The sequence below is a fragment of the Rhinopithecus bieti genome, unplaced genomic scaffold, assembly GCF_001698545.2.
Source record: "Rhinopithecus bieti isolate Rb0 unplaced genomic scaffold, ASM169854v2 scaffold_26977, whole genome shotgun sequence".
Lineage (NCBI taxonomy): Eukaryota > Metazoa > Chordata > Mammalia > Primates > Cercopithecidae > Rhinopithecus > Rhinopithecus bieti.
This window is the reverse complement of record NW_016812360.1, coordinates 775,672-799,696: the sequence shown is the minus strand read 5'-3', so window position 1 is coordinate 799,696 and position 24,025 is coordinate 775,672. Positions and strand designations below refer to the sequence as shown.

Below are 24,025 nucleotides of genomic sequence, written 5' to 3'. Positions count from 1 at the left end.
GAGGAAGAGGAGGAGAAGACATTTGGCAAAATGTTAATAATTGATGAATCTGAGTGAATATATATGGAGTTATTTTTATTATTCTTGAGACTTTTCTGTAGGTCCAACATTATTTTAAAATAAATTTAAAAAGAGAAGCCATGGGCTTTTCACTGTAACATGAATGAGATGTCATACCTGTGCAAAACCATTGCCAACAACCCAATGCAGTATCTAGTTTTCTGCTAAGCTACATGGTACAGACCATATCACTTCATTTCTATACATCAATATTCATCTGGGAAGGATATATTGAGAAGTAAAATAGAGTTCCTCTGCATTTCAAAATGAAGGAAAAGAATCACAACAGCATTATGATATTACCTGGAATACAGGACATATTTTAACATGTACTTATTTGCAAACTGAAAGTTGGCTTTTCAGCTGTAAGAAAACTATGGTTTCCTCTCCAAAACACCTGTTTGTATAATTATTTAAAAGACAAGAGGCACCCAAGAAGCTGGGTAGAGTCGATGGCTCTTCAGAAAAGTAATCAGGTGGACAGTTTTATAATCTTGCAAATTCAAAAACCTAGGTGAGAGCAAGTTGGAAAAATAAATACAATAAAAAGTCCCTTTGGAACTGGGTTTCATTAAACTGTGAACAAGAATTGTTTTGTGTTCTTTGCCTGGCTGCACGTGAGAGCTGACAGCAGCTGATCATGCTACACTGAGCATTGGTAATCACAGCACAATTGGTCACAAGCCTGTCGTAGGGAGCCTGAGCAGACAAGTTAACAGCAGAGCTATGAGGCTGAATTTTCTGTTATGGCGTAGCTGTCTTCTTCAGGTGATCAATATGCCATTTTGCTCACAAATAGAAACTTGTTTTTCGGATTGTTGGGACTTTTTGCTCTTAGTTCTGAACAATGCCTTTGATCTTCGGAGGACTTTATTGCTTGCCTCCTTTCTCAAAAAGTAACTGGGCAGGAATAAAAAAGGAAGGCTAAGGCCAGAGCTCAAGGTCCTCTGCCAATGCAGAGTCACCAAAATTAATGACCATAGGGCATGCTTTCATGGAACTATGGACAACTGAACTGAGAGCAACTAAGGAGTGTGCTTCTGGGCCCTCAGCTACTGGAAACCATGCCCTTAGCACCACAAGGCTGACCACTGAGAAATTCCTAATTACACCTTTTTTTTTGCCTGGTGCATTTCCTATTGTTGCTGTAACAAATTAGCACCAACTCAATTGCTTAAAACAACAGAGGTTTATTATCTTAAGGTTCTGGCAGGGGCAGGAGTTCAAAGTGGATCTCACTGAGCTAAAGGCAATGTGCCAGCAAGATTACAAGTTTTCTGGAAGTTGGAGGGGAGAATCTTTTTTGTTGTCACTTCCAGCTTCTTGAGGCCTCCTGCATTCCTTGGCTCACGGCTCCCTTTCCCTATCTTCAAACCCAGGAATCACATCCTTCCAACTCTGCTTCTGTCATCGCATCACTCCCTCCATCTCTCATGCTCTTTCTTCTTCCCACTTTCCCTTATAAGAACCTTTGTGATTACACTAGACTCACTCAGATAATCTAGGATAATCTCACTATTTCAGATCCTTAACTTAATCACATCTGTAAAATCTGTTTGCTCATGTAAGGTAATATATTCTCAAATTTGGAATATTAGGACTTAGATATTTTGTGGGATCATTATTCTGCCTACCATATCTGCTGTACTTCAGACAGCATTAGACTTAGGGTCTCCATGAAATTGGGAGATTTTTTAAAAATTGATTATAAATGATTCTACAAAGCAAAATACCAAGTATCAAATATCAAAATATCAAATATCTGCTAATACTAAGGGTATCCTAACCTCTTTGCTTCTGATCCCAAAGGATCGGTCCAGAGCTACCAGAATTTTCCAGAATACTTGGACTTTGAATATTGCCGGAACTATCTTCTCATCTCATATTTCAGTTTTCTTATGCATTCTTTATTCTCTGACTCCACAGACTAGCTATATTTCATAGTAGAAAACATGGCAGTCGGAATTTAACAAAAGAATAAGAGAGAAGACTTCAGCTTTCTAATCTAAAGTTAAAAACCTCAAAGAAGACTCATTAGTTCTACTTCAATGAGTGGTTTACTCCTAGACCACTCAACTGTGGTCAAAGGGCAAGTTCACGTAAGAGCAAAACAGCTGTGGCACTAGTCCTCTAGCAGCGTGTGTGTGGGAGGCAGGTGATAGGGATGTCCAATTCCCTTGAGATTAGTTACTGTAACACATAGAGCAGTGCCATACAACAACTACACTTCAAACTTTCCATTGACCTGCCAGACAATGAAGGGTCTTGAATTGGGGTAATGATACCCACTTCAGGAAATGAAGACATTTTTACAACAATAAGAGATCTCCTGGTAGTGGTCCCCAAACCTGGTGGTCATCAAAATCATTTGGAGAGCTTTTAAAAAATATTTATTCTCAAATCACACCCCACACCTACTAAAACAAAATCTCTAGAACTTGGATAATAGCACACAGTTGCTAAAAACCCAATCATGAAAACGTTTTCAGATCTAGGCTGAGGCAAGTGATGTGTATCAAGAATTACACTGCCTGCCTGCTCCAAATTCTTGAATGCTGGCCCTAGTCCAAACTCTTACTTCTCATCCATTTTCTTACACCCACCTTTCGGCTTTGCTACCTTTCCTAAATCTGTGCCAATGCAATCAGATTACATGATTACCAGTACTTTTTTCTGAAAATGTGTTCCTTTAACCATCATGTTTGAGTCCTCTGCTTGACCAACTGCATTGGCCAACTCTAATTCTAGCTTTAAGCTCAGGAATCACAGGAATCAGCCTCCACTTGTAAGTGAAGTGTTTCATTTGTTCCTATTGTCTCCATACTGTTTATTACTTTAAAACAGTGAGGAATAGAGCCAAATTAAGAAGAGAAAATTATGGAGAATGGATAAAATGAGAATACTGTGATGAACTGGGGTGTCATATTAAGGGTTATGCAATTTATTCTGTAAGTCAATATTTTTCAAAAGATAGAGCCAAGATCACCTGGACCAAAATTACCTCAAATAGTGCTACTAAAAGAGAACTCTGTGTACATTATTTATTATGGTATCCAACAAGATAATAACTAGAATTTAAATCATAGCACTAGAATGTAAATCATCAAACTACTTCCTTCATCCACAAAATCTTGCTGCAAGAAAAATAGTTGACTAAATTTAACAGTGTAATCAATGATAAACTTTATATACACTCTGTTACAAGTTCATCATCCCATGAAAACCAGCAAAAATCTGTTCTCACACAGGCACTTTAAGTACACTTAACCTAAGGTACTATTTAAACAACAGCAACAACAATAGTAATATACTTAACACTTATTATATGATTGACATAGTTCCAAGCACTTTACATAAATTAATACATTTGAATCTGGCTAAAATCCTATGAGATGGGTAATATTTTCTTCATATTTAAAGACAAAAAAACTGAAACAAAAATAACCCCAAAAATTTGCTCAAGGGCACACAGGGATATGGATATCCATCACTCTTATTAGAAATCTGATGAACCCAAATCTCTTTGTTTAGCACTCAGGAACTCTTATTGTAACTAGATCTCTCGGTCCTCATCTCTATAAAAGGAGTCCTTGGATATGTTAAAGCAGGGAATAAGAGAATTTAGATTTTAGATTAGATAGTTAACTCTTAGCCTAATATGAAAGGCCAGCTGGAGGCAAGAAAGATTGGAGATAAGGAGACCTGTTTAAACAGTCTGAAGTCCTTGAGGACAAGAGGGTCTCACCAAGGCAGGAGAAATCAAAAAGAAAGGACAAATATCAGAGATGCACTGAAGACAGAATTCAGCTGAATAATTAAGCACCTGCTGTGTCAGGCACAGCATTAAGTATTCTACATATGCAACGCAGACGTAACTAGATTCCATATGGACGCTCTAGGTGGGTGCATCTTGAAGCAGAAGACAGCATATTATCATATCCCCCAAAATGTTACTGAGTAATAAGGATTTTACTGAAGATTTTACAGAGCTTCAGGTGTTATGCCTTAATCCATACATTCTAGAGGGACTGAGTGCAAATTATTCCTGCACCCTTCATAAAAGGAGGTGCTGCTTCCACTTGGCAGCAGTCTCAATCCCTGCTGGCTGGGCTTCCAACAGTTGTGCTCCTGCACTCCCACATTCATGGTGGCGATGCAAAATGAATGCAGAGGGTTAATTTTCAACAGGTGCCAGGGAGCACCATGTTTGTATATCCCAGATCACTTTTCCTAACCGGGGGGTAGACAAATATATCATGCTTTTTTCTTGGACACAATCTGGTTCCTGGCTACTGTTTCACCTAAGCTTTGGAATTTGTTTTTCACATCTCAGCATGGATACCACAACTGGGTGGTTGTGGGAGACTCTGCAAGTATTCATGATTGCCCTCATATTATTACTTGAGCCCTGTACTTTCATTTATAACAAAAGCTGAAGATGCCATTAAAAATCCAATTGATTTACATCTCAGGTTGTGTCAGAGGGTGACATTATGGAAAGAAACAAGCAAGACTGTCTGGTGAATGATCACAGAGGTTCAGATTCTCTGGTAACACACTGATCAAGACAGGGAAAATTTCTCTTCCTACAAGAAGTCCTCATTTAACTTCTGCCAAGGGTGACAAGTATTACTCTCAAGACATGTTGACATGTACCAGTGGGGCACTTCAGCCCCAGTAGTAAATTACCTGCATACAGGGTTGTTCTCATCAAAGTGCAGAGTGGGGATGGGAGAATTAAAGGAGGGTAGGAAGGGTTCTTCTAGAGCAAGCCTACTAGCTCCCTTGCCTCATCCCCACATACCTCCTCTGCTGACCTTTTGCTGGTAAGTTTGCCAATAAAACTTGTCCATTAATCCAATAATGTGAGACATTATCTATTTGTCTTTAATCTTGCCATAACAAGAAAAACATCTTTTTTCATATATTCCGTATTTTATTTGATCTATATATTAACCATTTTACAGTAAAGTTCTAAGAAGATAACTTTTCCAAGCACATGAAGGGCCTGAATGAGATGTTAGCATACATTTGTTAGGCTTTGGAAAATGAGAAGAACTGAGGATAATTTCAAAATATCTTGCTTCAGTACCTAGGACAGTGATTCTAATGGAAATATAGATTGTAGAAAGAGAATGGTCTTAGGGTAATAAAATGAATTTAGTTTAAGTTATTTTAAGTGTCATGTATAATGGAAGATTGTAAGGTTTACAAATTGTATCTCCTAAAATTGATCACAATGTAAATGAGAAAAAGAGCTATGTTTATACCTCAAAATAACTGGCACAGAGCTATTTACACAGCAAGCAATCAAAATATATTGATTAAGGTAAAACGTGGAGAAATTTTAAAAAATTATGTTAGAAGTATTTGGTTGGAAGCCATTTACCAGTTTAAAAAAAAAAAAAAAAAAACAAACTATGTAAGTAGGGCTGGGTGCAGTGGCATATGCATGTAGTCCCAAGCACCTGCAGAAGCTGAGCTGGGAGAATCACTTGAGCCCAGGAGTTCCGGGCCAGCCTGGACATCATAGCAAGACCTTATCTCTAAAAGACAGACAAATAAAACTATATCAGTAAATAATCTTCCTAAGAGAATGAAGCTCAGTTTTCTTTTTTGAATTATTTATTCACTAATTCATTTCAGCATTTCTTTCTTTGTTTAATTGAGAGGTTACTAAAAGCATTATTAGGGACACATATGATTCTTAGTCTCAAAGAGCATAAACTATCACGGAGAAGATAAAAAAATTATTAATTATTAATCAGTTATTCCAAACTGTGATGAGTGCTGTGAATGAAAAAAAAAAAAAATGCTATGGTAGAGAATAATGGGAATGAATGATGACTGAAAACCTTCTTTAAATAGTGGTCAGGAAACATGTCTCTGAGAAGAAGGCATTCAAGCTGAGAACGAAGAAGTGGAAGGAGCCAGACACCAGAAGTTTTATGGAGAGGGTGCCACATAGCATGAACAGCACATGTGGAGACCCCAAAGTAAAAAGAGTCTGGGACTTTTCCAAGAAATAAGGCTAATTTAACTTCTGCTGTCACATAGGTGGAAGGCCAATGTGCCACTAAAAACAGAAAGTCGGAAAAATTTAAAAATCACATTTTTAAGGTACAAGAGGACTGTAGAGGCCACAAGGACTGAAAGCAATACATTTCAGAGAAAGAACCTTTGAGAGGTGAGCTAAGGTTCTGCCACTGTCCTCCTGGGGCATAGGTTGTCTTGGACATAGGCTAGAGGCTACAAATCAGGAACACAAGTAGCATTCCACTGCTGGGGGACAGACAAGCTGTTAGAGAAGGTAGATAGGCAGATATGAGCTGGTCAGGATAGGGCCCCAAAGAATGTCAGGTGGCTGAAGGGTGACTACCAAGCAATGGTCAGGTAGCTGACAACAGGGAGGGGAAAATTTCCTAACAAACAGGAGACACCTTGAACTTGTGAGCAACAACTTCCCGATAAGAACTTAAAATGGCAGACATTCACCTTCCTCTGGGACATGTCCAGGCATGCACAGTAAGGAGCAAACTGGCGGAATTTGACCCATATATGACCTTCCTCTGGGGGCGCTACACTAGTATGGGAATATTGCCCTAGGGGAGCAAGCGCATAACTTCAACTACCAAAGGGTGCATGCAGCCTCTCCCAGATACTGACGCATCACTGCACTTGCCGCTAGTAGCCAACAGCCTTCCTTGTGGAGGGATGACTAGAAAAGTCTGGGGAAAAAAGCCAGAAAATAGTAAATCTGTAAGAGCCCCGAGCTAACAATCAGGCAGGGCACTCAATCTTTTGAGTTGCACTCTTGGGTTCTTACAAGTGTACTTTTTTTTTTCTTCTTCATTAAACTCTCATTTCTGCCTTAAATCTACTCCTGTCTCTTGGCCAAATTCTTTCTCCCAAGTCTTTAAGAGAAGAATTGAGGACTGTTGACCCTGCGTGGAGTCCCCAGTGGTAACAGAACCAGTGGGATTTTTTGGTTGTGAAGAGCAAGAGGCTCTTCACAAGTATTACTCTCAGACATGTTGACATGTACCAGTGGGTACATGTCAGAGTCTAAAACATTAAGCTGAAGCCTCAGAAAAGCAGGCAGAGCTTTCCTGTACTCTCCCAGTGCTTAACAGCAAAAAGTCTGGGAGGAAAATCACAAGAGTTGAAGGCTTTCGGCCAGGCTCCATAGCTCATGCCTGCAATCCCAGCACTTTGGGAGGCCAAGAGGAGGTGGATCACCCGAGGTCAGGAATTCAAGACCAACCTAGCCAACATGGTGAAACCCCATCTCTACTAAAAATACCAAAATTACCTGGGTGTGGCAATGGGCACCTGTAATCCCAGCTACTTGGGAGGCTCTGAGGTGGGAGAATTGCTTGAACCCAGGAGGTGGAGGATGCAATGAGCCAAAATTGAGCCATTCATTCTAGCCTGGGAGACAGAGGGAGACTTCATCTAAAAAAAAAAAAAAAAAAAAAAGTTAGAGCCCTGAGAAATAACTCTGGTGGTTTCCATTCACTTTTTCACAAGGGCATTTGCCAATATGGGAGTGTCAGCAAATCTCGAGGCTGAGAATCCAAGCTGGGTCCCCATCAAAGAGCTATTGCTGGGGACAGAAAAGCCAGCAGGTCTGGCAGTTCTACAGGGCAAGAGTGACAAAAATGGAGACTTCTGGAGCATCATTATAGGGTAAGTCATTTTCTTAAGACATCTGCCAATGCTGAAGGTACATGGGGTAGGCCAAAGAGTGAAGTCAAAACCTCTCCAAGGGTCTAAAATTAGACAGTGGTGATGGCTGCAGCACAACTCTGTAAATACACTAAAAACCATGGTACACTCAACATAGGTGAATGTAATCGTTTGTAAATTATTTCTCAGTAAAGTTGTTTTTAAAAAATGTCTCAAAATCAGAGTGGAAATTCTTACCATGTTTCACCACTGAGAAGAAGAAATCCCAAAGACTCTTTGATGAAAACTCCCTGGAGGACCAAGCCCTATGAACAAGGGTGAACTAGAAATATACTGCAACCCAGCTTCAACCCATCTCAGTCCAAGTGATAGACTCCATACCCTATCTGCCCAGCGAAAGAAAGAGCTGAAATTCCCTGGTGGGTAATAATATCAACTGGAACCTCTACTTTTTAAAATATATAATACTTGATATTTAAAATTACTAGGCATGTAAACAGATAGGAGCATGTAAGAGTTACATAACCAATAACTAAGAGAAACAAATTGGACAATAAATGCAGACCATCATGTCATGTAACTCAAATATTAGTTAAGAAACAGGGAATTGACAGGGCAACACAGTTGGTGGGCGCATGGTGACTGTATATCTCCGGAGGTAGTGGGCTAGCGCGGTCTGGGGTCTGCCTCTCCGAGCTTAGGTGAGCGCCCCTGGGTGCCTCCTGGGGGCCAAGTCTGAATGTGGTCCCTGGTGGTGGAAAACAGGGGCCTGCCTGGGGTTCCAATGCCTGGCCCATAGCCTTAGGTGCTGGATTCTCCCTTGGCCCCACAGCCTCATGGAAGAAGCTGAGGCCCTGGAGGTCTGGCCTCTGTTGTATGATTATTTCTCTAGAACAATTTTCATTTTTAAAGTTTATAAAGCACTCTTAACTGTGTGATCTCCTCTGGGTTTCTTTTTTCTTTCTTTTTTTAGAGATGGGGGGGCTCTCACTTTGTTGCCCAGGCTGGTCTTGAACTCCTGGCCTCAAGGGATCCTCCCTCCTTGGCCTCTCAAAGTGCTGGGATGACAGGCGTGAGCCACCACACCTGGCTGCCTCTGAGTTTAGACCCTCGCTGGACTTCTAGCCCATTTAAGCTGTTGGGCCTAGATTCAGAAAGGTTTGTTGAATGGTGAACAAAGAAGTGAATTCCTTCATTTGACAAACGTTTCCTGAGCAACCACTCAGTGCTAGGTGCCGTGCCAGCACAGAAGAGACCTGGTGCCCAAAGCTTGGAGCCACCATACAAAGCAGGATGGAAGTACAGAGGAGAGAAAGAAAGCTTCCTTAGACCCATTGCTTGCTGTATTCTTCTTCGTACTTGCTTGACATATACTTTATTTACCAGTTCGTTTATTGACTTCCCTACCAGGCACTCAAATTTATTCACTGCTGTGTATCCTCAGTGCCTAGGACAGTGCTTGGAACATGATTCATCGATTCCAGGCAAACCAGAGGAACAAGCATCCTGAAAAGAAATATGTAGAATATGCTATTATGCTGAAGCATGATTGTTGCTTCAGAAGTCAGCATTGCTATGGGTATAGCTCAGGGGTAGAGCATTTGACTGCAGAAGTCCAGCATCGAGTACACTTAACAATAAAGAATATATTAAATTATTTCCAAAATCAGCTGGGAGTGGTGGCTCACGCCTGTAATCCTAGCACTTTGGGAGACCAAGGTGGGCTGACCATGAGGTCAAGAGATCAAGACCATCCTGGCCAACATGGTGGAATCCCGTCTCTACTAAAAATACAAAAATTAGCTGGGCGTGGTGGCACATGCCTGTAGTCCCAGCTACTCTTGAGGCTGAGGCAGGAGAAACACTTGAACTAGGAGGCGGAGCTTGCAGTGAACCGAGATCATGCCACTGCACTCCAGCCTGGCGACAGCACGAGACTCTGTCTCAAAAAAAAAAAAAAAAAAAAAAAAAAAAAAAAAAAAAAAAAAAAATTTTTTTCCCCAAAAAAAAAAAAAAAAAAAAAAAAAAAAAAAAAAAAAAAAAACTTCTTTCCGACATCAAAAAAAGAGAAATAGGACATTAAAATACCTATGGTTATTATGTTGCAGACCTTTAAAAAAAAAAAAAAAAGAGGAAGGAAATAAGGCTAATGTAGCTAGACCATAGATCATATAAGCAAGTGAGATACAAGACTGAAGAAATAAGCAAGAGTTGATCATGCAGAGACTTCTAGGTCATGGTAAAATATATATATATTTTTTTAATTCTAAGTCATGGTTTTAAGTAAGAAAGTAAAATAACCCAGTTTACATTTTAAAAAGCAGTATCAAGAAAACCATGTAAGGCGCTATAACTCTTATCCAGGTGAGAGATGATGGTAGCTTTGACTGGGATTGTTGTAGAGGATTCAAGATATATTTTGGAGGTAGAACAAACATGACTTTCTGATGGATTTAATGTAATTGACTGGAAAAAGAAAGCCATCAAAGACAACTCTCAGGTTGCTGGTTAAGCAAGAGGCACTAAATTGGTAATAAAATAGAATAGGGAGCATAAGGAAAGTCCCACTGAAGTTCAGGGGTTTTCCTAAGATTACCAACTAGTTAGTAGCAAAGAAGGACTAGAGGCTGGGCATGGTGCCTCATGCCTGTAATCCCAGCACTTTGGAAGGCCAAGACAGGTGGATCACTTGAGGTTGGGAGTTCAAGACCAGCCTGGCCAATATGGTGAAACCCTGTCTCTACTAAAAATATAAAAATTAGCCAGGCTTGGTGGCATGCATCTGTAGTCCCAGTTACTCAGGACGCTGAGGAAGGAGAACCGCTTGAACCCAGGAAGCGGAAGTTACAGTGAGCCAAGTTCGTGCCATTGCACTTCATCCTGGGCTTCCCACCAAGATTGTCTCAAAAAAAAAAAAAAAAAACAAAAAAACAAAAAAACAAAAACAAGCATTACAGCACTAGAATATAGGTCTCCTGACTCTTAGTCCAGTACTCTCTACCATACTAAATTAACTTTTCTTTAGGAATTGTGTTCAGTAGTATTACATCTATACATATTTTAAAGACAACATACACAAAAAAATTGTGTTTAGAAGTCCAGTTTCCAAGAGTGGTCAATTAACTAATTATGTGGCTTTCAACATAGGTAGCAAATGAAAATGTTTTCAGAGCTAGGAAACTTAAGATGGATAAAGATCAAGTTGTACGATTATAGAGAATGGGGTGGGTGCATTCTTTGATGAACCTGCAGTATATATACCACCAGGAGGCATCCAAATTCAATTTTAAAAATATTTTCAACCACTTTATTGATGAAACTGAAACAGATTATTAGATATAGTTTACCTGCTAATTAGATGCAAATATGTTTGGTACCATGTTATTTTGCCTTTGAACATAAGCAAAAGATAGGCAATTCCTGTCTAAGTACCCTCTTTTTGCTTAACCACTTATTGAAAAAGGCAATGTATTTCTTGTTTCTTTCTTTCTTTCTTTCTTTCTTTCTTTCTTTCTTTCTTTCTTTCTTTTTTTTTTTTTTTTTTTTTTTTTTTTTTTTTTTTTTTTTTTTTTTTTTTTTTTTTTTTTTTTTTTTTTTTTTTTGAGACAGAGCCTCACTCTATCACCCAGACTGGAATGAAGTGGGTCAATCTCGACTCACTGCAACCTTTGTCTCCCAGGTTCAAGTGATTCTCCTGCCTCAGCCTCCCAAGTAGCTGGGATTACAGGCATGCACCATCACACCCAGCTAATTTTTGTATTTTTAGTAGAGATGAGGTTTCTCCATGTTGGCCAGTCTGGTCTCAAACTCCTGACCTCAGGTGATCCACTTGCCTTTCCCTCCCAAAGTGGTGAGATTACACGCATGAGCCACCGCACCTGGCCAGTGATGTGTTTCTAATTACAATGTGTTTCTAATATAAATATTCATAAATATTTATATTTAACATAGAAGTTCAAATTTTATTCCATAAACAAAGAACTAAAACAGGGCCATGCCTAACTAACTAAATTAATGATCCAAATGTACTGCAATGCAGGGATTATGATTAATACAACACTTTACAACTAAAAACCAAATTAATTAATGGGATTATCTTCCCTGATACATTAATTTTTCCCTAAAGATATGATGCTGGGAATCTCAACCTCATCACGGAGGGAAGAAACAATAGAAAGAGGAAGAAAAGGATGAAAACAAAGAAGCTGCTGCCAGCAATTTTATCATATGGGTATTTAACAAGAAACCTTTGGGGAAAAAATTGACACAGAAGAAACTATTTTACATCTATTTCATGAAATTACTTTTGCTTAAAGAAAATGTTTATGTTTCTGGAAGACATTCAGCTAAAATATTTCTTAACAGTTTGTAATTTCTAAATATATTAATATAGAACCAAATTTAGCAGGGATCCATGTACTTGCCTTTGACAAAATGCCTGGATTATATGCTTAATTCTTAACTATTAATTTGTAATTTAGAAATTACAAAACTGTCAAGAAATATTTTAGCTGGATGGCTTCCCAGCTGAATTTAGTAGTTTCTGCCCTTCTGCTTAGAAAAATATATGAGTGTACATTAAAATTTGTGTGCATATAGGAAATCAAACACTGACTTTAGAATAATTCATATTAAAAAATCTGAGACTTTTAGGTGATGACAAGCTTAGTGTGAACCAGTATTGCAATAATTACCACTACTGCTTCTACTGTTACTACTGTTACCACTGATAATAATAGCAATATTTGATTCTAGTCAAAGTAGTATTATAAGATTACCCGTTAAATAAACAACTTGAAAATCTACCCATAGCAATGATAAAATATGTGCATATATTTTGCAAGTTGTAATTGTGCTTAAAATGATATTAACTAGACATTCATAAATCAGAAATCATTAAATTGGGTTAGAACCCCAGACCTCGTGAGCTTCCAGATCAATCCAGAACAAATATGTAGGTGATCAATTTCTGGGTGATTGATTAAAAACCATAAATCCCAAACACATTTTAGACATCAGGGTGAGTTTTGTAGCATGAATCCAGGGGTGACCAAGGCTCCTTGCCATGGCCAAAGTCTTTATAAAAAGGTGCATCCATGCTAGAGAGAGTATCAACATTTAAGATTTCAAACTTGGGTCAAGCAAACCTGCTGACTTACAAAATGACTCTGATAATCTTTCAGGATGACACACCCATGCCACCAAAATAAGGTCTGATTCCAAGCTGAGGATTTCAGCATACTGGGCAAAGGCAGTTGTAAAATACAAACACAGTGATAAGTGCAGGGCAAGAGGAGGGAGAAAACACATACATGTGTGCATAAACATACACATAAATTCTACACAAGATGAACTTGGAAATGAAAATTTCCAAGCGCATGAGAACAACGAGCATCATAAAGATCAAAAGACAGGAGAAATTACTCTAAAATAGTAGCAAATATTAAAGCATTCTTCTAAGAGGGGCTTTAAAATCCTCATAGTTATGAGGAGGAGGAAAAGAAATATAATAAAAATTATAACAATATTGACACAAAGTAATGACAGCTAAAATATATTGAGTACTTTTGTCACTAAAGTTGACTGACTTATTTAATACAACAAATCACTAGGAAAATATAGGGGGAAACTGCAATTTTTGCTTGAACCCCAGTAAATCACTGAAACTCCACTTAGCTTCTCAATTTCTAGACACTGGCATCAGCAAACACCCTAAGAGAAATAAACATGGTGCCAAATGCTGGAGATTCCTTTGTGAACTTCCCTTCATCCCCCTGAGTCTTACTCTCACTTTCAAAAGCAAAATTAATAATTATGGAGCAAAGACAGGAAGATATGAATGAAAAACAAGTAGAGGAAAACTAAAATCATAGGAATGAAAAATACAATCACTGAAACAAGAAAGGTTAGGATAAGAATCCAACTGATGAGAGAATTGGTGAAATGGGGGACTGTAGTTAGGAATGTACCCAAAACAAAATATAGAGGATAAAGAAAGAAAAAAAACTTAGAAGATATGAAATAAGGAGAATAGATTGAGAAACTGCAACATATACCTCATAATTTTTCCAAAATTAAAGAACAGAGAACATGGTTGAAAATGTTGCTGAATTAAAGAAAAACAGACGTCATCAGGAGGAAAATTCTTGGTGCCGAACAGAACAAATGAAAGTAAATCCACATCACTGAGCTGTATTGTGATAAGGGTGATGTTTGCATAGGGCTGCACACTGCTCTGAGTGCCTCACATAGGAATCTGCTTCTGGCAACAGGTTTTTCAGATTATCCCTCCAACTGAGAACAACTCAGAAGTATGGCATATTTTTCAGTTTATGTAAAAGCATAAGAAAGGTCCCAAGAAAGTGAAGATCGGGGGTGCCATGGTCTAAGCAGAGGAAAGAGGCCCAGAGAGCTAAGCTCTTCCCCTTAAGGGAATTGACAACTCTGAAAATGGCAGCTGAGGGCCGAGAAGCTGAGTGGAGCTTTACACCAATTCATGAGGCTACAAAAATTTAAGTTCAGTGATCACACACAAAGAGGATCCCCAAGAGATAGCACGTGGTTTTGATTGAAATTTTATAGAGCTACACGTAAGGTGGAGTGCAGTTGGCCGGTATCTTTCGCTTCCACTGCAATGCTCGCGCGCGTCTAACGGGTTCACTAACCAGACAGAAACAAAAAAAAAAAAAAAAAAAAATTGAAAGTTGTAAAGCCCAAAAAAAAAAAAAAAAAACCCCTTCAAAGGAATTAATCTTTTAATTAACAGATTAACCTCACACCTGATTTCTAGGCAGAAATAATAAAAGCCAAAGACAATAAAATTATATTTTAAAAGAACAGAAAGAAAACATCTGCTATATTGATTTCTATATACAGAAAAAAAAACCTTCCAAAACAAAACTGATAAAATAAATTTTAAAGAGAAACACAAACTGAGAGAATTTTTCATGAACAAAGCTGCACTAAATAACAAATGTCATTATGCAGATAGAAGGAAAATGATTCAAGTAGAAAGGCTAATTTGTGGGTATGTGAACACAGACTGAATAAACAGTATGTGTGGGGATATATCTTAGTGGAGATTAAATTAAAATATGAAGAAAAATAAAGAGAGAATTAAATATATGAAAATGACACCACATAATTTGAGAAAAGGATAAATGAAGTTAAAGTCTTCCAAAGTCTTCACATTGTCTAAAACATATCCATGTATTAATTTATATTAGACTTTAATAACTCAGGATTGCAGACTGTACTCTCTGGATCAATAACAGCTAAACAATAATAAAAACAGATAATAATAAGTAAATTTAATATTTTAAATGTATGGAATAAAATATAATTTAAAACAAGTCAAAAGAAGGAAAAAGAGATTAAGCATAGTTAAGACAACTAGAAGGCAAATATCAGGATAATAAATATATATCAGTAATTACATTAAATTTAAAACAAGTATATTTTATCAGTTTGGGTCCTCCAGGAAGCAGACACCAAGATGAAATGAGAGGTACAAAACGTTCATTGGCAAAAATAAAAGGGGAGAGAAAACAGAAGTATACAGGAAGAGTCTCAGACCATCATGCAGATCTGATATGTACAGAAAAATAGGAGGAAAGAAGGATAGAGAGGGGAAAATGTCAGGCTGCAATGCAGCTCTAAGGCAGTGTCAGCCAGGCTGATTGGAGCCTCAGAGCAAAGATTGCCAGACACGGGAAAGAAAAAGCTTGGCTCCAGTACCCCTGTCATGCTTACTCATTGATTGAGAGCAACCTAAGTAAAGAATGACCCTGGGCTGAATGCAGCAGTAGATCCCAAAGCAGTTGGAGGCTGTCAGCTAACAACCATCCTTACAGTAGCTTCTCTCTTAAAAATACCTGTGCAACATACCTCATAGGTGTCACAGTCCACCCTTTGTGCTGTATGGATTCACATCTCCACACATGTTCACACAGCAGCTTCTGTGGGCCTTCCTTCCTGAGAGAAACATAGAAAAGGAAAGTTAGTAAGACAAACTATTTCCCCTGCCACTACGGCTGACCATGGGCTGCGACTGGGGCTGACTGTCTCCCTACTTCACTATCCATCCTCAATTCTCCTTACCCTCTGCTATCATTGCTGTGAGTTTTAATGCTTACCTGATAATACTACCCAAAGCCTCATTCTGAAAGGTCTGAGACTCTGATAATCAGACTCTCCTCAGGACAGGGTTGCAGCATTTGTGTATTCACAATTACAAGTGGGTAAGAAAGTAACAAAATGGACCCACCTGGATCCCTTGGATTCCATATTCCTTAAAATACCATATATTTGTGCCTGTTTCCATTGTTAAAGCATCCCTACTTACATGATCCTGGTTATATCATTTTGATCTCTAAAGTCTTAATTCTGGACATACTACTTCTATTGTGTAATGGGCCACAGCTGGCTTCTCTGGCCTTATGATTTGGCAGGTCTGGCAGAACCCAGATCATAAGAAGAAATTAGGGATGCATGGTCACTTGGTACCCATGATTAAGTATTCTACAAGGACTCAGTAGCACTCCAGGGACTGTTTCTCAGAAAGTATATCATTCTCTACTGCATATGGCTTGGTCTTTCTCCAGAACAACAGAAGCCTGCATTGTAATTATTTCACTGGTGCTGGCCATAAATTCCATAATGAATCTTTTTTAAACATAGCATATTTCCAATAGCATCGTGTTGACTGGACCATATGGTGCAAGGGGCAAGGGTGCTGTGTCATAGCTGATAGCCTTTTGTGTATATGGGCCAGGACACAGCTTCTAGGTATAGAATATACTGCCTCTAGAACCAAAAGAAGACCATTAGGCATTGTGCAGCAATTTATCTTTTATTTTGGAAGAGATATCCTGACACACTCCTGAGTATGTTCCCTAAAAACTTTACTCATGTGTCAAGGCCATAAGTCTCCATAAATGTATCTTCCATCCTCTGGATTACCAAGACCTAGTTACCACTTGCTTGTCTTGCCCAATCAGCATGATGTCATCAGTGTAATAATGGGTCAGTGTGGTCTTCTGTGGGATATCCAGATGGTCCTGGTGGTTCCAATCTCCTTGAACTATGTTATGACAGAAAGTAGTAGAGTTAGTATCTAAGGCAACACTAAATAAACTGTTGTTCACATGGCTGCACATTGTTTCTGTTCTACTGAGAATGGAAAAGAACGCATTTACCCAATAAAAGACCACATAGGATGTCCCTGAGACATAATTACTCTGCTCTACCAATGATACCATGGCTGGCATGGCAGCTGCAGTTGGGGCTGTCTCTTGGGTGACAGTGGAGTAGTGGATTCTTTAGCATCCATCCAATTTCTACAGGGGCCATAGTGGCTAACCAGATGGATATGATAGGAACCTCCACCCATGCATTTTTTAGATCTTTAAGTTTGACAGTAGTTTTCATACATACACACTAGAATAGTTTTATATTTAATATCTTGTCTTGCATTTGAGACACTTTCAAGTCTTACACTTGTCATTTTCCCACATAGTAGATCTTAACCCACAAGTCAAAAACTCCAGTGAAGGTTTGTTGGCAACTATGGCAATCCCAATTATACACTAGTGACAAGGAATGGGCCCCTTGTAAGGTAGGCTTTAGCCAGCACTCCATATTTTATCTGTCTTCCTGGTGTCTCCACACTAGAAGGAAGCTGCAATGATCCTTCAAGACTCAAGGTGTCAATGTCAACTCGGACTCTGTGTCCACTAGTCCTCAAAAATATTTGGACATTGTCATTTCCCCTATGTACAGTGTATTGTGACCCAAGTAAATGGCCCTAAGTCCATTTGGGGAAGGCCTAGAGATATTTTTATAGTACATACTTGCAATGGCATTGCAGGGTTTTTCTTCTTGATCTGGCCATCCTTAGAATTATTGAGTTCCTAATTTGACAATTGGTTAAGTATGGAAAAGTCAGCTGAGCAAGGAATCATGACGTTTTATTTAGCAGCCATTTCCCATCCTTCAGTTCCCTTATTCTTGTCTTGTTTGGATGGTAAATGTAGGCAGGACCCCCTGTGGCTATCACTCTCATTGGCTGCCCCTCTGAGCCATACCCAATGGCCTGAATGAATAGAGTGTTCTCTGGGTCTTTCCATGTAAGGTAATCCTCTGGTGAGTCTTCTGGCCTCATAATATATCCATTCCAGCATGCTCACCTCCCTCAGCATTTTTGCTTCCTCTAAAATCTGCCTTAGCAACTCAAGCATTTCAATTTCACTCAGCAGGGCTACCACTTTTTCCAGGCTTCTAAGAACCATCCAAGCAGTTAACTTTACCCATCCCCTGGGGTCTCTGACAGGGTACTAAATTCCATGTTTGAGAAAGTATTCCTAAGTCAGTGAAGTCTTACTTTTGTTTTGAAAAAGATATCAAATACAAACTGAAATATTTGCAACTGAAATGTATGATATCTGTGATTTTATTTCAATATTCCAACAGAAAGCTAAATAAAATACAATGTTTATGCATGGACTTAGAATATGAAAATGTTAGTAACCATTGAAACTGGTTGATAGACACATAAGAGTATGTGTTTGGTTATTATTGTAAATTCCCTCTTTTGTGTGTATATTTGAAAATATCCATAATGAAAAGATAAACAACAAAAAGACATTAGAAAGCTTCAAATATTTTATTTTCCTGTGGAGTTTCAATGTTGGATTTTTTTAATGGAAGGTAAAAAGAAAGGTTTAAATGTAATGAGATCGGACAATGTGAGAGCAGAGCAAATGAAAGAAGATAAAGGAAAGAGGAAGTGAAAAGAGGAGGAGGAGGAGGAAGGGGAGAAGAAAAGGAATGCCTTGTATATAATGGGGTCTGGTAGAGATTAAAAACTTATATATAACTGAAATACCACCTCCTCAACATTTTTTGCTTGCCTTCACTTTAATTGAAAGACCTTGTTCCCACATAAGCAAGTTCCAGATACTAAACTCAAGTGATAATATATCACTGCATTCATTTCCTTTCTTTGAGATACTTCAATCAAGTTTTCAAATGGTTATGTAAGTAAAGTGAATTATGAGGCTGAGAGAAAAAACAGCAAATAACTTTTGTAGATTTAGAAAAGAAGAAAAGTTTCAGAAACCACAAATGATTTGTCCACATTGCTGAAATGAATAAGAATGAAGTTAATTTCCCAGCACTTTGGGAGGCCGAGGCAGGTGGGATCGCTTGAGGTCAGGAATTCGAGACCAGCCTGGCCAACATGGTTAAACCCCATCTCTATTAAAAATGCAAAAATAAGATGGTGTGGTGGTGCGTTCCTGTAGTCCCAGCTACTCAGGAGGCTGAGGCAGGACAATCTCTTGAACCTGGGAGGCGGAGGTTGCACTGAGCCAAGATCGTGCCACTGTACTCCAGCTTAGGCAACAAAGCAAGACTGTCTCAAAAACGAAAAAACAAAGCTAATTTAAGACAACCACCAAAAAAAATCTTTCCTATCTCTGTCCATCACTGTTTCTTTGGTGATTTATGTTTTTTCTCTAATAATTGAAAAACTATACCAGTAATACATGATAAGATTCATATTATGAAAGACTGTTCATTCTTGTCCATTTGCCTACTCTTCTCTCCATAGGTAGTGTCACAGAAGAGAGAAAATAATATGAGTATAGATATAAACATGAGTAAAGATAAAAATAAGATAGTTACATAGATTATGTAGATATAAAGACAGATATTTTTTACACACATAGGGCCATATTTTACATATTGGTCTGCAACCTTTTTATTCTATTAACAATAGGTCTTTGATATCTTGTCATATCAGTACATATAGGTCTACTTCATGACATTTTATATTATAATTATAATATGCTCTACTTAATGACTTTCCAACTGATGAATGCCATGGATTGACTTGTGTTTCCCAAAAAGATATATTAAAATCCTAACCTTCAGTTCTGGTGAATGTGACCTCATTTCAATAGAGTCTTTGCAGATGTAATTAAGTTAAGATGAGGCATACTGAATTAAGTTGGTCTGAAATGGCTGATGTCTTTATAAGACAGAGACACAGAGATGCAGACACAGGAGAGAATACTAGGGATTGCTGACAAACCACCACCAGCTTGGAAGAGACAAGAAAGGAGTCTGCTCTAAAGGTTTCAAGAGGGAGTATGTCTCTGCTAATGCCTTGCTTTTTGACTTCTAGCCTCCAGAACTGTAGGATGATTAATTTTTGTTATTTTAAGCTGCCATTTTTTGGTATGTTGTTATGGCAGCCTTAGGAAACTAATGTAGTGAATATTTAGATTGTTCACAAATGTTTACACTGCAATACCATCTATGTACACAGGAATATCTCTCTTTAATACATCATCCAAACCCAATCAACCAACAATTCCAAAACATTCCAACAAGGGAGAAGATGTCCTAGGACTCAGGTGGATCTCACTTAAAATCATAGAGGAAAATTCATATAACTGTGATGGTCATTGTTATAATAAAAAAAAAGATTCATATGGTTTGAGGGATGTTCTGTATAGTATTTAAAGGAGGCACAATTATTTCAGTGAGAAAAGATAGTTGTGTTCAATTATCGATAAATGTTTTTTTAAAACGATACCCTGGAAAGACCTAGCCTGAGCAATCAGAGAACAGAAAGAAATAAAGGGCATCCAAATTGGAAAATAAGAAGTCAAACTGTCACTGTTCACTGATGATATGATTCTATACCTAGAAAACCCTAAAGACTCATCCAAAAAGCTCTTAGATCTGATAAATGAATTCAGTAAAGTCTCAGGTTACAAAATCAATGTACACAAATCAGTAGCACTGCTATACACCAACAATGACCAAGCTGATAATTAAATCAAGAACTCAATCCTGTTTACAACAGCTTCAAATACATATACATAAATATGTAGCAATATACTTAACTAAGGAGGTAAAAAATATATACAAGAAAAACTACAAAACACTGCTGAAAGAAATCATAGATGACACAAACAAATGGAAACACATCCCATGCTTACGGATGGGAAGAATCAATATTGTGAAAATGGCCATACCACCCAAAGCAATCTACAGATTCAGTGTCATTTCCAGAAAAATACCATTATCATTCACAAAACTAGAAAAAAAAAATCCTAAAATTCATATGGAACTGGAAAGGAAACTTCATGCCAAAGCAATACTAAGCAAAAAGGACAAAGCTGGAGGCAGCACATTACCTGACTATATAACAAGGATATAGTTACCAAAACAGCATGGTACTGTTATTTAAAAAGGCACGTAGACCAGCAGGGCACAGTGGCTGAAACCCGTAATCCCAGCACTTTGGGAGGCTGAGGTGGATGAATCATGAGGTCAGGAGATCGAGACAACTCTGGCTAACATGGTGAAACCCTGTCTCTACTAAAAAATACAAAAAAAAAAAAAAAAATTAGCCAGGCGTGGTGGTGAGTGCCTGTAGTCCCAGCTACTCGGGAGTCTGAGGCAGGAGAATGGCATGAACCACTGCACTCCAGCCTGGGCGACACAGCGAGACTCCGTCTCAAAAGAAAACAAGGGAGGGGCGAGCGTGTAGACCAATGGAACAGAATAGAGAGCCCAGAAATAAAGCCGAATATTTACAGCCAACTGATCTTTGACAAAGCATACAAAAACATAAACTGATGAAGGGGCACCCTAATAAATGGTGCTTGGAAAACTGGTAAGCCACATGTAGAAGAATGAAACTGGATCTCCATCTCACCTTATACAAAAATAAGCTCAAGATGGATCAAAGATTTAAATCTAACACCTGAAATCATAACAGTTCTAGAAGGTAACATCAGAGAAACTCATCTGGACATTGGCTTAGGCAAAGAATTCATGACTAAGACCCCAAAAGCAAATGCAACAAATACAAAAATAAATAAATTGGACCTAATTAAACTAAAAAGCTTCTGCAGAGAGAGAGAGAGAGAAAAAAAAAAAAACAAATTTGTAGAGTAAGCAGACAACCCATAGAGTAGGAGAAAATATTTGCAAACTACGCATTTGACAAAAGACTAGTATTCAGAATCTACAAGGAGCTCAAACAAATCAACAAGAAAAAAAAATGAACAATCTCATCAAAAAGTATGCAAAGGATATGAATAGACTTTTCTCAAAAGAAGATATGCAAACAGCCAACAACATTTCTTCTTGGCCTTTTGGCTAAGATCAAGTGTACAAACAGCCGACAAACATGAAAAACTGGTCAACATCACTAATCAGGGAAATGCAAATTAAAAACACAATGAGACACCACCCTAACTCCTGAAAGAATGGCCATAATTAAAATGTCAAAAAATAATAGATGTTGGCATGAATGTGATGCAGATGGAACACTTTTACACTGTTGGTGGGAATGTAAATTAGTACAACTACTATGGAAAAAACTATGGAGATTCTTTAAACAACTAAAATTAGAACTACCATTTGATCAGCAACCCCACTACCAGTTATCTACCCATAGGAAAATAAGTCATTATATGAAAAAGGCACATGCACACGCATGTTTATAGAAGCACAATTTGCAATTGCAAAGATATGGAACCAATCTAAGTTCTCATCAACCAATGAGTAGATAAAGAAAATATGGTATATATACATGACAGAACACCACTCAGCTATAAAAAGGAACAAAATAATGTCTTTTGCAGCAACTTAGATGGAGCTGGAGGCCATTATTCTAAGTGAAGTAACTCAGGAATGAAAAACCAAATATCATATGTTCTCACTTATAAGTGAGATCTAAGCTAAGAGGATGCAAAGACACAATAATAATATAATAGACTTTGGGGACTTGGTGGAGGGAAGATTGGGAGGGGAGTGAGGAATAAAAGATTATATATTGGGTACAGTGTACACTGCTCAGGTGATGATTGCACTAAAATCTCAGAAGTCATCACTAAATAACTTAGCCATGTAACCAAAAACCACCTGTATCCCCAAAACTCTTGAAATATTTTAAAATAAAATTTTAAAAGATACTCTGCAACTTCATTATACAAGAATGGCATAATACTGTATGTCAAACTTGAACAATTTATGCAATCATCTTACAGAAAAACATTCTTATAAACTACAGATATTTAAATTATTTTCACTATAGTGTTTAGTATATACTTTTATATAAATTGGATCACACTATGATATATTGTTCTGTGACTATTTTTTCACTTAATATGTTCGGAGTATTTTTCACAAAGGACTATGCAGAGAAGTCATATTTCTCTCTCTCTCTCTACTACATTGTTAGAAATTAAGAGGCAACCAACATTTAGCTATTACAAATGATGCAGTATTGAGCATCACTGAACATAAATTTTCATCCAGAAGTATCTCTAAGTATCAGATTTCTGGAAGTGGGATTTCTATATCAAGTGAGATGATATACAAATGGCAAATAAGTATATGAAAGGATGTTCCACATCATACATCATTAGGGAATAGCAAATTAAAACAACAGTGAGATACTCCTACACAGCTTTTTGAAGGGCTAAAATCCAAAACACTGAAAACATCAAATACTGACAAAGATATGAAACAATGGGAACTCTAATTCATTTACTGATGGAATCCAAAATGGTACAGCCAGTTTGGAAGACAGTCTGGCAGTTTCTTATAAAACTAAATATTGTCTTACCACACAATCCAGCAATTATGCTCTTCAGTATTTACCAAAGGAGTTGAAAATGTATGTCCACACAAAAACCTGCACATGAATGTTTATAGTACTTTACTTATTATTGCCAAATCTTGTAAGCAATCAAGATGTCGTTCAATTGGTGAATGGATACAGAAACTGTAGTACATCCATACAATGGAATATTATTCACCAATAAAAAGAAAAGAGCTCAAGTCATGAAAAGACACAGAGGAGCCTTAAATGCATATTACTAAGTGAAATAAGCTAGTCTGAAACAGATACATAGTATATGATTCCAACTACATAACACTGTGGGAAAAGCAAAGCTATGGAGACAGTAAAAAGATCAGTTGTTTAATCCCAGCATTTTGGGAGGCCTCCAGACGGGCGGATCACGAGGTCAGGAGAGCGAGACCATCCCGGCTAACACGGTGAAATTCCGTCTCTACTAAATCACACACAAAAAATAGCCGGGTGAGGTGGTGGGCGCCTGTCGTCCCAGCTACTCGGGAGGCTGAGGCAGGAGAATGGCATAAACCTGGGAGGTGGAGCTTGCGGTGAGCTGAGACCCGGCCACTGCACTCCAGCCTGGGCGACAGAAAGAGACTCCATCTCAAAAAA

At 38.1% G+C, this 24,025-nt stretch overlaps 1 long non-coding RNA gene across 2 annotated transcripts in view; it reads right to left on the bottom strand.

Moving 5' to 3' along the window:
• Nucleotides 1-24,025, bottom strand: part of LOC108544747 (uncharacterized) — a 64,958-nt gene that overhangs the window by 6,867 nt on the left and 34,066 nt on the right. For both annotated transcript variants that reach the window (XR_001889946.1, XR_001889947.1), the window contains 2 exons: nucleotides 16,725-16,831; nucleotides 15,637-15,723 (listed from right to left, as the gene is read on the bottom strand). This is a non-coding gene — a long non-coding RNA (uncharacterized LOC108544747). The remainder of the gene's footprint in view (nucleotides 1-15,636; nucleotides 15,724-16,724; nucleotides 16,832-24,025) is intronic.